The sequence below is a fragment of the Petaurus breviceps genome, unplaced genomic scaffold (assembly GCF_028583685.1).
Source record: "Petaurus breviceps papuanus isolate PSGF00001 unplaced genomic scaffold, PetGlider_PUasm1.0 156, whole genome shotgun sequence".
Lineage (NCBI taxonomy): Eukaryota > Metazoa > Chordata > Mammalia > Diprotodontia > Petauridae > Petaurus > Petaurus breviceps.
In genome coordinates, this window is record NW_027185720.1 from 13,479,742 (window position 1) to 13,495,743 (window position 16,002).

Sequence of the window (16,002 nt, forward strand, 5' to 3'; positions counted from 1 at the left end):
CACTGGAGCCGGTGCTCTTACTCGCTGAGCCACCTGGCCGCCCCTAATCAATTGGGGTTAAGTAACTTGCTCAAGGTTACACGGCCAGGTGTTTCTGGGTGGGTGCTAAGTGTCTGAGCCCGGGATTCGATCTCCAGGTGTTCTCAACACTGGAGCCGGTGCTCTTACTCGCTGTGCTACCTGGCCGCCCCCACTTGCCCACTTCTAATTTTAAAGGAATTATTTTCTTCAGTTATTTTCTCCTTTTCCATTTGACTAATTCTACTTTTAAAGGAGTTGTTTTCTTCAGTGGATTTTTTTTCCCCATTTGACCAACTTTATTTTTAAGGAGTTCTTTTTTTCAGTCAATTTTTGTGTTTTCTTTTCCAAGCTACTGACTCTTTTTTTCATAATTCTCTTTCATAACTCATTTCTTTTCCCAATTTTTCTTCCACTTCTCTCATTTGATTTTTAAAATCCCTTTTGAGTTCTTCCAGAGGAATCCTGGGGCTTGAGACCAATCCACATTGCCCTTTAAAGTTTCACAGGTAGGCATTTTAATACTGCTGTCCTCTTCCAAGTTTGGGTTTTGATCTTCCCTGTAGCCATAGCAGCTTTCTACGGTCAAGGTTCTTTCTAGTTTTTGCTTATTTTTAAAAGTTGAGCTCTGCTCCCAGGGTCCAGGAGCCTCTGTTCCAAGCTTCTTCTACTGAGGGCCAGGAGCCTGGTTACTGGCTCTCTGTGCTGGGGTTTCTGGGGCTGGCAGTTTGCCCACTGTGCTAGAGTGACCTGGCCTACTCATGCCTACTGTGGATTACTTCTTTCACCAGAAATAGATCTTGGCCAATAATCATCAACAAACATTTAATGAGTTGTAGGGCACTAAAAGACCAAAGGAGAAGCAAGAAGCAATGAAATCACCTTCAGAGATATGGTGGCCAGTATAGCCCACCTGCCTTTACCACTGGTACGGGGATGCAGAGGATGGTGGTTAATATCACTCCTACCTCATCAGACTTCTTTTGAGTTAGAATGCCCTCCCAGAGCAGCCTGGCTCACAGTACTCTTCTACACCCCACCCCAAAAAAAGTCAGGTACTGGTCTTTCCATGGCTATACCCCAGAACCTTCAGGATCAAACTGATTTGGCTTTTTGTTTTTGAATTTAAATTTTTTTATTAATTTGTTTGTTTACTTTTAGTTTACAGGATCCAATTCCACAATTCCTTGAGTTTCAATTTCTGTCCCCCTTTCTATACTCCCTCCCCCCATGGTGGCATACAATCAAGTATAGGATCTGCAAATACTTTCACATTAGTCATTAGTCAGGTTATAAAGATGGATTGTATCAGATGGAATGAAAAATGGTTAAGAGGAAATAAAACCGAACAAGAAAAAGAAAAAGATCAGGTATTAATCTGGATTCAAACTCAATTCTTTCTGGTTCTTTCTCTGGATGTAGACATCTCTCTCCATCATGAGTCTTTTGGGATTGACTTATAACACTGCATTGCTGACAAGAGTCCAGTCTATCAACATTGGTCATCACACATACGTTGTGTCTATAATTGTGCACAAATTTCTCCTGGTTCTACTCTTCTCACTCAACATCAGTTCATATAAGCCTCTCCAGGTAAATATGAAGTTCATCTGTGACTCGTTTCTTATAGCACAATAGTATTCCATAACATGCATATACCATTACTTGTTCAGCCATTCCCCAATTGATGGGTACCCCCTTAATTTCCAATTCTTTGCTACCATTAAAAGGGCTGCTATAAATGTTTTTGTACATATGGGTCTTCCTCCCATTTCTATGATCTCTTTGGGATATAACCCTAGAAGTGGTATTGCTGGGTCAAAGAGTATGAAATTATTTATAGCCCTTTGGACAAAATTCCAGATTGCACTCCAGAAAGGCTGGATCAGTTCACAACTCCACCAGCAATGCATTAGTGTTCCAATTTGCCCACATCCTCTCCAGCATTTATCATTTTCTTGTTTTGTCATCTTAGCCAATCTGACTGGTGAGATGTGGTACCTCAGAGTTGTTTTGATTTGCATAAATCAATAGTGATTTAGAGCATTTCTTCATGTGCTTATAGATATCTTTAATTTCTTTCTCTGAAAACTGCCTGTTCATATCCATTGACCATGTATCAATTGGGGAATGACTTGTATTCCTATAGATTTGACTCAATTCTCTGTATATTTTAGAAATGAGTCTTTATCAGAGACATAGGTTGTAAAAACTCTTTCCCAATTTCCTACCTCCCTCTTAATCTTGGTTACATTGGCTTTGTACAGAAGCTTTTCAATTTACTGTAATCAAAATTATCCATTTTGCATTTTATAATGCCCTCTAAGTCTTGTTTAGTCATAAAGTCTTTCCCTCTCCACAAATCTGACAGGTAAACTATTCCTTGCTTTCCAAGATTGCTTACGCTATCAACCTTTATACCTAGATCATGCACCCATTTAGACTTGATTTTGGTATATGGTGTTAGATAATGATCTATGTCCAGTTTCTGTCATAGTATATTCTAGTTTTCCCAGCAGTTTTTGTCAAATAGTGAGTTCTTATCCCCAAAACTGGGGTCTTTGGGTTTATCAAACAGTAGATTACTATAGTCATTGACTGCTGAATCTTGTATGCCTAATCTATTTCATTGATCCACTACTCTATTCCTCAGCTAGTACCAAGTAGTTTTGATGACTGCTGCTTTACAATACAGATTGAAATCTGGTATAGCTAGTCTACCTTCCCTAGCATTTCTTTTCATTAATTCCCTTGATATTCTGGACCTTTTGTTCTTCCAAATGAATTTTTTTTTACAAAGTTTTATTCTTTTTTTTTTGTTTTAAAGCAATTGGGGTTAAGTAACTTGCTCAAGGTTACATGGCCAGTTATTTCTGGGTGTGGTGCTGAGTGTCTGAGCCCGGGATTCGATCTCCAGGTCATCCTGACACTGGAGCCGGTGCTCGTACTCGCTGAGCCACCTGGCCGCCCCCCAAATGAATTTTGTTACTATTTTTTCTAGCTCTATAGTTTTTTGGTAAACTGATTGGTATGGCACTAAATATATAATTTAATTTAGGTAAAATTGTCCTTTTTATTATATTAGCTCGACCCAGCCATTAGCAATTGATGTCTTTCCAATTAGTTAGATCTTACTTTATTTGTGTGAAAAATGTTTTGTAGTTGTGGTCATATAGGTCCTGGGTTTGTTTTGGCAAATATTTTATAATGTCTACAGTAACTTTAAATGGGATTTCTCTTTCTATCTCTTGCTGTTGAATTTCATTAGAAATATATAGGCGCTGGCCCCAGAGTCAGGAGGACCTGAGTTCGGTTCCAGCCTCAGACACTTAACATCCACACACACAAAAAAAAAAAAACCAAACTAGCCGTGTAACCTTGGGCAAGTTACTTAACCCCAATTGCCCTCCAAAAGGCATACACAAAAAAAAAGAAATATATAGGAATTCTGAGGATTTATGTGGGTTTATTTTATATCCTGCAACTTTGCCAAACTTATTTATTGTCTTAAGTAGTTTTTTATTTGATTCTCTAGGATTCTCTAAGTATATCATCATATCATCTGCAAAGAGTGATAGCTTAGTCTCCGCTTTGCCTAATTTGATTCCTTTGATTTCTTTTTCTTCTCTAATTGCTACTGCTGACATTTCTATGATTTGGCTTTTAAAGTCCCCTCCTACCTTCTTATACTTTATTCCCCTTCATGAATTTGGAGTCCAGGGATGCTGGCTTCCCAGGTGTTCTTCAAACAACACACTCTCATCTCCAGTCTCCATGTCTTTTCTTTGGCTATCCCTCCCATGCCGCCTCCTCCTCTCTCCCTCCTGGCTTTCACCTTCTGCAAGATCCTTTCCTATTCCTAGGTAATGTTCATGCTTCCTCCCACCCCCATTTATTATCTCCAATTTATCCTGCTGTAGTTTGTTTCTACAAGGTTGCTTTCAGGTTGAAAGCATGAGACTGTGAGGTCCGTGAAAACAAGAACTGTTTTCACCTCTCTTGCATCCTCAGCCATGTATAACAGTACCATGTATAACAGTAGGCACTTAATATATGCTTATGAACTTGACTTGACTTCCACCACGCCATTCCCATGAAGGCTAAGGCAGTGCAGTGGGTAGGAGAGGGCCCTGGACTGGAAGTCAGAGGACAGGTTTGAAGCTCACCTCCACTACTTATTACATGAATGACCTTAGGGAAATCACCTTCTCTAGATGTACTTCAAAATCAGAGGTTTGGGTTTGATCATCCCTAACGTTCTTTCCAGATCAAAACCTGCACCCCTAATGTTAACCCTCATGCACAAGGTGCTTTTAGAATTACAAAGAGTCTTCCTAGCTACTACTCAATGAGTTAGGGAGTCTAAGTGTTGTTTAGTTCAGTTCAGTAGTTTTTTCAGTCATGTCCAACTCTTTGTGACCCCCCATTGGGGGTTTTCTTGAAAGACACTGGAGTGGTTTGTCATTTCCTTCTCCAGCTCTTTACAGATGAGGAAACTGAGGCAAACAGGGTGAAGTGACTTGCCCAGGGTCACACAGCTAGTAAATGTCGGAGGCCAGATTTGAAGATGAGTCTTCCTGACTCTGTGCCACGCACTCTATCCACAATGGTGTCATATGGCTGCCTTTCAAGTGTTACGATCATCCCTATTTGAAAGATGAGTACTGGGAGGAGCAAAGGAGAGGTCAGATGATAATAATAAATAGAGTCAGATGGGGCGGCCAGGTAGCACAGCAAGTAAGAGCACAGGCTCCAGTGTTGAGAACTCCTGGATCAAATCCGGGCTCAGACACTTAGCACCCACCCAGAAACACCTGGCCGTGTAACCTTGAGCAAGTTACTTAACCCCAATTGCTTAAGGGGCAGCCAGGTGGCTCAGGGAGTAAGAACACCGGCTCCAGTGTCGGAATAACCTGGATCAAATCCGGGCTCAGATACTCAGCACCACACCCAGAAATATCTGGCCGTGTAACCTTGAGCAAGTTACTTAACCCCGATTGCTTTAAAAAAAAAAATTGAGTCAGAGCCAGGACTTGAAAAACAGAGTTTGTACCCTTGACACAAGCTAGGCAAATCCAGAGCCCACAAGGCTCATCATCCCTCATGCAGGCTTTTTTCTTTTTAATAAGCTCAAGGATCCTACATGTGGAGCTGGAGAGGACCTCAGAAACCATCTAGTCCACTATCTCTTATTTTACAAATGGGGAAACTGAGGCCCAAGGAGGGATGTGACTTGCCTAAAGTCATACAGGTAATAAGTAACAGAGCCAGGATTCTAAATCAAGCCCTCTGGCTTCTTCCTTCAGGCCTCAGCTAAAGTCCCATTATCTCCAAGAAGCCTTTGCCAGTCCTCCTTAATCTTAGTGCCTTCCCTCCGAGACCACCCCCAGTTTATCTTATGCATGTCACGTCTGCATACATCTCCCCCACAGGACTGTGAGCTCCTTGAGGCCAGGGATTTGTATCCTAGGGCCTGACACATACAGTGGATGCTTAATAAATGCTTATGGATTTGGTCCTGATTTCCTCTCACACCAAATCCACTGCCCTTTCCACGATGTAGCCCCACATTATTAATTCTTTTTATCTTTACCACTATTTCTAGAAATAGCCATCCTCCCTACTCCTCTCCAGACTGAACCCTCCCTTGTAACAAAGAAAATAACTAAGAAAAATAGCTAAATGTGCCAAACAATATATACAGCATTCTGATCTAGTAGCCCCCTACCTCCCCTGGACAGACTGGGCATCCTTTATAGTTAACAAGTATGGGAAATGACCCAAGGCCCTGGAAACAGCCTTGGGATCAGTGTCGGGAGAACAGGGCCTTTGCCTTCCCCTGCTCATTAACTCCACGGCCTAGAAAAATGACTTTCCTGGCCTTCCTCTGTCAAATGAGACTGATTCTCCATAGACTCTTGTTAGGATGTTACCATCCTGTTCTACATACACGGTGCCCCTGAACATAGGCGGTACCACAGAACCCCGAGAAGGCTGAAGGCAGATCTCTAAGGTGAGATCTCACAAGCTCCTGATGGTAACACTAGCTACCATTTACATAGTGCTTGCTACGTGCTATGTGCTTTCCAGTTAGTATCCCATCTGATCGTCACAATAACCCTGGGAGGGAGGTGTTCTTGGTATCCCCATTTAACAGTTCAGGGAACTGAGACAGAGGATAAGTGACTTTCTCAGGGTCACACAGCTAGCGAGTGTCTGAGGCTGCATTTGAACTCAGGTCTCAGAAGATGTAGAAAGAGTCTTAGAGATCATCTACCCAATCCTATCATTTGACAGAAGAGGAAACTGAGGCTCAAGGAGATGCCAGAAAGAGTGACTTTTTAAAAGGAAATATGCACACCATACACACACACAGACACACACACACACAACTGTATAGAGGCAGATGGAGCCTGAGACAGAGACACAGACAGGGAGAGAGACAGAGAGACAGAGACAGACAGATGTGCACACAAAGACACAGAGAGGAGAGGGAGAGAGGGAAAGACAGAGACAGAGAGAGGAGAGGCACAGAGAGAGATGCCCTATAAAATACCTGCCAGAGGCTATATAGAGGGACTGGGCACCACACAGCTCCAGTGACTACATTATGTGAGAGCCTTTGCTGAGTACAAAGAATCTGGTCTTTTTCTTAACAACTGAGGGGCTGCTGTAGCCCTGACACTGCTAAGTACCATGGGGGGAGATAACAAAGAAGCCCAGGGCAAAGGGCTAAGCAATGCTTTGGGGAAGATGAGACCCTGACATCGAACAGTTCTTGAGCAATCCGAGAGCAGGGGCCACTGATTGGGTCTAGGGACAGATGGCCCTGGGGCCTTGCCATTGCCTTTGGGATGAGCCTTAACTTCAGTCTGAGGACAGTAGTTTTATAGTTACTGAGTCTTGTCACTACTCACATAGCTCCCACCCTAACTCAGCTCTCATCCACTCTCCCCCAGGCTGCCAAAGGAGCCTTCTATCTGGTCTTCCTGCCTCAAAGAAGAGGGGGAGAGGGAATCTCAGAAGGCTTCTGGGAAAAGGTGGGATTGAGCAGGGCCTCAAAGACTAGGGAGGATTGGAAGGGGACATGCCCTTTGGGGTGGGGCAGGAACACTGTTAATCTGTTTCCCTGGATGATAAAATGGGAGCTGCTATTCCCCATGGAAAGGCAGTCCAAGCATTAACCAAAGATCATCAGAGATAAGAAGAGGAAGAAGGCTCCTTTCTCTGCCACCTGGCTCCTGGAGCCTGGCCAAGTGGAAAGGAGGGTGGTGCCTGCCCAGCTCACCGAGGTGGACTCTGATACCACCCTGGAAGTCTTCTAGGTCAATGCCTTCACTTTAAGGAGGAAGACCCAGAGAGGGGAATTAACTGACCAAGGTCACACAATAAATACCAGAGCTGAGACTTGAACCCAAGCCCTCTGGCACCTAGGCCATCTTCTATACCAAGCCTCCCTTGGTAGAGGCAGGGATATGGAGAGAACTGTGCTAGGCCAAGGATGTGGACACTCCCCTCACTCAGGGATATCAAAACCCATCCATGCCCAAAACTCTCCTCTAGGTCCTCCCAGGAATTTGCCACAGAAGGTCTACCCACAATGCTGAAAGCCTTCCCTGACACTACAATGTGGCTCTCTACCAGGGGTCCCTCCCTCTTGCAACATAACTAGCCCATTTTCTCTTCCCATCCTGCATTTCTCCAAGGACACTCTTCACACCACTTCTTGTAATGCCTCCCTGGTCACAGGCTGCACCCAATTCCTACCCACTGAGGGCCTCTCCATTGCATCCAGTCTGATGACAGTGAGTCTTACTGACTTTACCTTTTGCATCCACCCCCTTCTCCCTAGTCACATCCCACCACCCTGTTTCAGTCCTCAACCCCTCTCCTCGTGGCTTCCTGCCTCAAGTCTCTTCCTGCTCCAACTGGATTCTTCTTTCAGCTGCCAAAGAGACTGCCCTAAAGTGCAGATCTAACTAGGTCATGCCCTAGCTCAAGAAGCTTGAATGGCTCCCTATGGCCTCTGGCATTTAGCATTTAAAGCCTTTCATAATCTGGCTCCAACCTGTTTTTCCAAGACTTATTTCCCATCTCTCCCTTTTCACATACTCTATATCCCAGTTATACTGACATAGTTACTGTATACCCGAGCCCACCACACATATATCACATTCCACCTCCAGCCTCTGGGCCTTTGTCCCCCAGGCCTGGAACACACTCCTTTCTCACCTCCAACTCTGGGAAATCCTACCCCTTCAAGGCTCAGCCCCTCAAAATCCCTTTGTATGTAATTCAGGTTTATCAACCTGTGCTTTGTTCCTTCCCTCCTTCCCTTCTCCCAGTAGAATGAAAGCTCTTTCAGGTCAGGGATGATTTGATTTTTACTTCTGTGTCAGAAATATCTAGTCTAAAGTGGGTACCTGATAACTGCTTAGTGAATTGAACAGAAATACTGTAGCATCCTTGGAATGATGTGGGTGTTAATCACATCGCTAGGCCATAGGATCATGGATTTGGAGCTGACTGAGCTCTTCCCCACTCCAGGCCTAGCCTCTCTAAGGGACTCCAGGCTCCTTGAGGGAAAGAGCAAGGTGTTCCTCCTTCTCTTGTTCATAATGCAGATACCCAAAAGATACTTGATGGTTCATAGCCTCAACAGGATGCCAGGGTTGAAATGAGATTGCCTAAGCCAGGGGGTCTTACTCTCATGACCTGGATCCCTTGGGCAGTCTGGTGAAGCCTATGGATCCCATCTCACAATTGTGTTTTTAGAAGGAATAAAATAAAACACATGTAATTCGAATCCTACCTCATCATCATACGGGGGAAGAAACTGAGTCTGAGAGGGGAGCAGAGATCTGCCCAAGGTCACAGAGCTGGCAAGCTAAAGATCTTCTTCCAAAGAACCAAAGCCCCTGTTCCCGGGGGGGGGGGGGGGGAGGCCTTAAGAGTAGGAATAAGAGCTCCAAATGCCCCAATCCCCAGGGACAGATGGGAACATAGGGTAGTGGGGGAGGGGAACAATTCTTCGTCATCCAGGAGGCTTCTCAGACAACTCTTGTGGGAGATGGTATTTCAGAGAGAAAAGGTCCAGGCAGCTGAGATACACTGGCCAGAGGCCAAGGACTCTTGGGTTATTTTATCTCTCCCTCCTCCCTATTGGCCCATCTTCTGGTCTCTCCCAGGCTGAGGCAGAACTGAGGCTTTGAGGGACAGGGGGCTGGCCCAACAGGGAGACTGGGAGGCAGACCAGAGGCTCCTACTGGTTACCTCCCTCCATCCACTTGCCCTCTGACTCTCCCAACTTTATCTTTGAAGAGTCAGAGAGAAAGGAGAGGGGAGGAAAAAAAGAAGGAATGAGGAAGAGTAGAGAGAAGCAAAGATGGAAGAAGAAGGGGGGAGAAAGACAGCCAAGGGAGAATGAGGAAGAGGAGGAGAGAGGGGAAAAGGATGGAAGAAGGGAGAAGGAGGGCAGAAGAGGGCCAAGAGAGGAGGAGGAGAGGGAAGAGAAGGAGGGAAGAGAGAGGAGGAAGAGAAATTGTCCCCTTCCATTACAGAAGGCAGGATTTAGTTGGCCAGGAAGAAGAAATTGAGATTTATGAAATTACAGAATCTGAGACCCAGAAGACATCTTTAAAATGAAAGTCATCTGGGCCAACCTATATAGGAATTCTCTCTAAGTGATTCCTTCCAAGTTATCATCCATACCATTTTCCAAGCCCCTTACACTGTTATCCCTGCAGTAACAGGGAACTCTCTACCTTAAGAAGCAGCCCATGCCTCTTGGACAGCTCTAAGGATGAGAGAGGTACACACACACACCCCTTTATTTTCCTTCTACTGAGCCCAAACCCCCTCTTTACAAACCCTACCCACTGTTAGTTTTTCTCTCCTTCATTGAGCAGAACTTTTTCCACATAACAACCCTCCAAAAAGATGTCATTTATTGTTCAATTCTAGCTCTGAAATCCCAGGATCCAAGAGCAAGATTCAGGACCAGGCAGGGTCTCTGCTCCCCATCCTGCTGTCCTGCTTGCTTGAGTACTCTTCCCCCTCCAGCCCCTCCAGCCCTCAGGAGCTACAGCAGAAGGAGAAAGGAACTTTGGTTTGTCCTTTATCTGCTTCCTGGCCTTGAGGTCGGAGACTCAGGACAGATTAAGGTCCTAGGGCTAGGTCTTTATTACCTAGGTGGGATATCGGATACATTTTTACAAGTGTATCAAATTTTTCATTGAAAAACACTTGGAAAGTTTGTCCAATTGCTAATTTCTTTAATTCTATATTTTTGAAAGTTTCAGGGAGGCTAGGTGGCGCAGTGAATAGAGCACCGGCCCTGGATTCAGAAGGACCTGAGTTCAAATCCAGCCTCAGACACTTAACACTTACTAGCCATGTGACCTTGGGCAAGTCACTTACCCCCAATTGCCCTGCCCTTCCCCCTTCAGAAAAAAAAAGAAAAGAAAGCTCCAGAGTATAGCAGAGTCACCTAAGTGATATCCATAAGTGCTCGAAAGGGTCTCAAAATCATCCCAACTATTGGAAGACAGGACGGTACATTGGAGAGCGGCATGTAGAGGATGCCAGTTGGAGTCTGAGGTTCTGGGTGTGGATACTGACTCTGCTACTTACTACCTGTGTGACCTTGAACCCTCACCTCTTTGACTCAGTTTCCTGATATGTAAATGAATCAATTGGACTAGATCACCTCCAGCCTAAATCCTCACTCAGAGATCAGATGATGTTCTTATCTGAGCAGTAAAAAATCACATTACATACGTCTACACAAGCTGCCATCCATGCTTTGGGGGTAACCCAAGACTCCCCCAGCCAGGGACCCATTGTACTTCCTGACATCTCTCATTGTCTAACAGAAGCTGTTTTCTTGTTGTAGTTCAATCATTTCAGTCGTGTTGGACTTTTGTGACCCCATTTGGGGTTTTCATGTCAAAGACACTGGAGTGATTTGCCATTTCTTGCTTCTGCTCATTTTACAGATGAGGAAACAGACAAATTGGGTTAAGCTACTAGCCCAGGGTCACACAGCTAGTAGGCGAGGTTGGACTTTCTTGCAGGCTCCAGGTGTGCCACTGGTGCTCTAACCACTAGGAAACCTCAAGCTTAAACTAGTATATAACTTCTTGATTCTACCCTTGGATCCAAGCAGAACAAAGATGCCCCACATGATAGCACTTCATATACTTGAACCCTACAATCATATCCCCTGGAGCCTTCTCTTCTCCAGGCTAAACTCTCTTGCTTCCTTCTGTTAATAATCTTACATGACATGGGCTCAGGGCTCTTCACTGTCCTGGCTTCTCTCTTCTCTATAGGTTATCAATGTTCTTCTTAAACTGTGACCCCCAAAAGGGAATGCTGCTCCACCTGAGTTCTGACTAGGGCACAGTCCAGTGAGACGCTCACTCCTTAGTTCCCAGAAGCCAGTGTCTTCTGTTTCCACATTACACTGCTGAGTCTCATTGAGCTTCACACTATTTCTACAAGATTGTGCCAGACTCTTCCATGTGTCCTCTTTTACCTGCCCTTGTTTCCATCTTCTTTTTTTTTTTTGGAGGGCAATTGGGGTTAAGTGACTTGCCCAAACCTTGCTTCCATCTTCTAAACATGTTTTTTTTTTGGATAAAATATGAAGAACAAAGTCTGCTAGATTTTAATTTCCTTTGCCCCCTTCAATCTAGTTCTATAGATCAGTAATTGGCTGTACTTTGAGAAGTCATTCAGACCAGTTTTGGGACATTACAGAATAGGTTTTCCTGCACTAGAAAGATTCAAGCTTTGCACAAATATTTAAAGAAACAATCACTACCTCCCCAGGAATATCATGCTCAGCAGAATTGTAAATGGATGACATCTTTCCTATGTGCAAGGCAGATGGGAAGAAAGAAAAGTCCAAGATGCTTCTACAGAACACCAGGGAATACAACTTTGCTCATATGAAAAGGGAGCTTTAGAAGCCTGTAGGAGTCAACACATTCATGTCTCTTGGTTTGATGTTATGGGTTCGTGGAGGTTGTTTCTTTCCTTCTATCACTGGAAGGTCCATCTTAGGTGGCTTGAAGGCTGCTGGGTCTTCCGCAATTCCAATAGCCTGAACCCGCATGAAGTCCATTGGTGATGGCTTCTGAGTACCTCTATAAGACTGGACACTGAAACCCGAGTCGGATTTCTAAAGGGTTCTTGGTCCAAAAAGGCTCCATTTTTCAGATGAGGGTTTGTCTCTATCTCCATTTCCAGAGTCCATGCTGCTGACATCTAGGCCAGGTAAGGAAGTAGAAGATCGATGAGTAAACCAGCCTCTGGACTTTTGCTTGGGCGAAGAATAGGGTGTGCTACTCAGAGAAGATTGGATTAAAGCAGTCTATCTTCTTTTGTCATTTCTCCATTTTGTAACTTCAATTTATGGACTGCCTCTGCCACATGGTGGTACTTGGTTTCTTCAGTGGTAAGACCTTTATGGGGAGTGTATCCCGCATCTGTCAACCCTGCCTGCTGTTCAAAGCACTGGATGTTCTCTTGTGTCTGTTTTGTAATTAGAGAATTCATGATGACACGCGTAGCCTTGGCCTTCGCCACTGGGGCCTTGTTCATTTGGTCACTGGAAGCTGAGGGAGTTACAGTGACTCCTTCCTCAACCTTGGAAAGCTGTTGGTACTTCCGATCTGGGATGCCCAGCTTTTTCCACAGATGTACTGCACATGTCAGATGAAGGTGGAGTCATCGGTGTGGGATCCTCCAGGACATCGTCATAACTGAATGCCTGGTGATGCATTCCAATTGGCAAAGACATCTTGCCTAGAAGCCCACCTGTACTATGCTTAATAGCAGGCACATCTGGCTCTCTGGATGATGCCATGAAAGATTGTGATCCAGGTATTTCTCTAGATAGATATCCAGCACTCTGATTCCCAAGGTGAATGTCAATGGAAGTTATGCAGATAAGACAAAGATGTCAAAAGGGAACATTCTGCAGCTAGTGAGGAACTAGCAAAAAGTCCCAACCAGATCTCATGAGGAGGCTCAGCTGGGTTTCCGTGAGGGAGGGGAGGGATAGAGGAAAGGAGGGAAAAGAGACTGTCCGCAGGCCGAGGCTCCACCACGGAGAGAAAACTGAGACTAACAAGGCTCCAGGTCCCTGTCACTCCCTAAGCACCGAAGCACGGGGCGAACCAAGGCCATGACGCAAGTAGCGCCAAGACCCAAATGGACCTCAGCGGGGAGAAATAGAGTGCAGCCTAAACATGCTTTTTAATGAAATTTAAATGCATGGTCTTTCTGTCACAAACTCTAAGAGTGCATGATCACCTCCCTTAAAGGTTCCCATCAGTTCCACCCCAGCATTCACTCTCTTTCAATTAATGGGAACCAATCCCAACATCAAATTTTACTTTGTTCATTCCTCCACCTTTTTAAGAATGAAATTATCATTCAGGCAAGTCAAGGAATTATTATCTGCTTTGCTGTTGGGCCAAAGAGCTCCATTAAAGGTCTGGACAGTGAAGTCTCTCATCATTGCTACACAATGCCTCTCTGCCAGGTTTGTGATCCAAACTGCACATCTATAGCCTCTTTCGGTCCACTTGGTCTGTTGTTTGCTCCAGTGACAAATGACTTCTGTTTCTCTTTCCATTAATCTTCATTCAAACGCTCTGCATCACGTTTCCCTGCTCTATCACCGGAATTCCCTCATATCCAGTAACTTTACATAGATACCTTCTTAACATACAATGCTATATACATATAATGTAAGGACACACACATACACACGCTTTTTACAAGTCTTGTTTCTTCTGAATAAGATTTACTCATTGTGTGGGGTATGGGGACCCCAAAAATTAAAAGCCAGAGGTGTCTCCAGGTAAAAACAGGAAATTTTTATTCATTTGTCATGAGAAAAGGGCATCCGTTCCACCAGTGCAGACCAATGGAATGAGGCTTGTTACAGAAGACAAAGCAAGGCTTTATACCCTGATGCAGTCAAGCCACCTCCCACCACTAGCCCTTACTCCCTTTGTCCGGAAGGCGGGCTTACAATATGAGCACAAAATCTTCTCTAATGACAAGGAACAAAGAAGTCCGCCACTATCTCTCAGTGACTCAAAGGCCGGCTTACAGTCTGGGTGAGAAAAAGACAAAGAACAAGGAAACAGGGTATAGCCAATCCAAGTGTACACATCCTTATTTGACAAACACTAAAGTGAAGAAGAGGGAAGGGTCCTAAGAGATTACTAAAGGGCTTAATGCTGATGTGGCAGTAGTAAAGAAGGAGGAAGGGTGAAACCGAAACTCAGGCCTGTTCCCACGAGAAACCTTACTAGATTCTGGGTATAGGCTGAGAAGTTTTCACTTCTCCCACTCACTCATCCACACCTATATTCTAGACTTGGATTTCATTCTACCAAGTCTCAGTGATACCTTTGAGATACAGTTTGCTTCCTTGGACGTAAACCTCTATTTCCTCTCCCTTAAGCCTTGGAAATAAGCCAAAGAAGAATGACCATTGTCCACACTATTGAGTGAGAGAGATGAAAACTTCTCCGACTAAATCCCTAAAATCTAGTAAGGTTTTTCATGAGAACAGACCTGAGTCCCCTTTATCAGAAATCACATGATTCCCAAGGACCTCAGCTCAACCCCTCAGTGCCACCTTAGCATAAGATATACCCAATAAGGACAGAAGGGCTTTCTCAAAAGTACATTGGCTGCTCTGCTGTGTCTTTGTTCTGGACACTTGGGGTAGATTGCTGCACTTAGATTGTACCCCTGACTTCCAGGCAATGGAAGAAAAGGGTCAGTGAAGGGGGTTGGGGAGAATTCCCAGTTAGGGCTATATAACTTAGCTGTTTCCTTTGTGAATCGCTTCTCTCCTCCCTGACTATGGAGGGGGGGGGGGTTGCCCTTTCTTGTGAGGTCATAATAAACCATTCCTTTCTGCTTCCTACCTTGAGAAGCCTCTGAGTATTATTTGGGTAAGGATCTCTGTTGCACACAGTTTTGGGGTACACACACTATAATATAATATACAATCATAACAGCTATGTATAGACAAATAAAATATAGAATTTTTAAGGTTTGCCAGGCCCTTTACATATTATCTCATTTGATCCTCCCAGTGCTACAAACATCCCCAGTTTACTAGGGAAGCGAATAAGCATCTATATGGGCCTACTATATACATTATAAACATTATCTCATTATCTCACTGACTCACAACAACCCTGGGAGGTAGGTATTTTAATTAATCCTATTTTACAGGAGAGGAAACAGACAGAGGAGGTTAAGTTACCCATTTAATAAATACCTGAGGCTGGATTTGAACTTGGGTCTTCCTGACTCCAGACCCGGGACTCTATCCAATCAATCTCCTAGCTGCCTTGTAATATGATAATTGTTATTTTAATTCCCATTGTCAGTGGAGAATGGGTTGAGAGAGATCAACCAATTGGCTGATCATCCCAAAGTCAGTGCCAGGGGCAGGATTTGAACCCAAATCTTCCTGACCCCAAGTCTGGCGCTCTCTATGATACAATTGTTTTGAGCAACCCATAAAATAGATCCATTCATACATTCTAGAGCATGGGACCTGTATGTTAGAATTCCCATGAACTAAGAAGAATTGACAAAGGAAAGGATCCAATCATACAGGATAAGACACATTGGCATCACTAGCAGGGAAGCCTGGATTAATGAGATCACAGTTCTATTGAAATAATACAGTTGCAGTTATCATATAGAATTTCTGTTCCCTGTTCCCAATTTTAATGGATAAGAGAAAGTATGATTTATAGGTGAGGAAGCAGCCATAACCCAGCAGCTGAACGTGACTTCCCTGGGATTCTGGTGCTTTATTGTTATTTATGGCCAATTCTGGGTCAGTGCTGACAGCCTCGTTCTGACACAACATCTGGAACTGAGTTGTTCTCCCTCTCCCCTTCCCTCAGCTGTTACAATGTGGTGGATTTGCCC

At 44.3% G+C, this 16,002-nt stretch overlaps 1 protein-coding gene and 1 pseudogene across 1 annotated transcript in view; both read right to left on the reverse strand.

Moving 5' to 3' along the window:
* LGALS2 (galectin 2) overlaps positions 1–16,002 on the reverse strand; it is a 42,676-nt gene that overhangs the window by 10,693 nt on the left and 15,981 nt on the right. The gene's annotated exons all lie outside the window — the stretch shown is intronic.
* LOC138156747 (putative monooxygenase p33MONOX pseudogene) lies at positions 11,962–13,116 on the reverse strand (annotated as a pseudogene).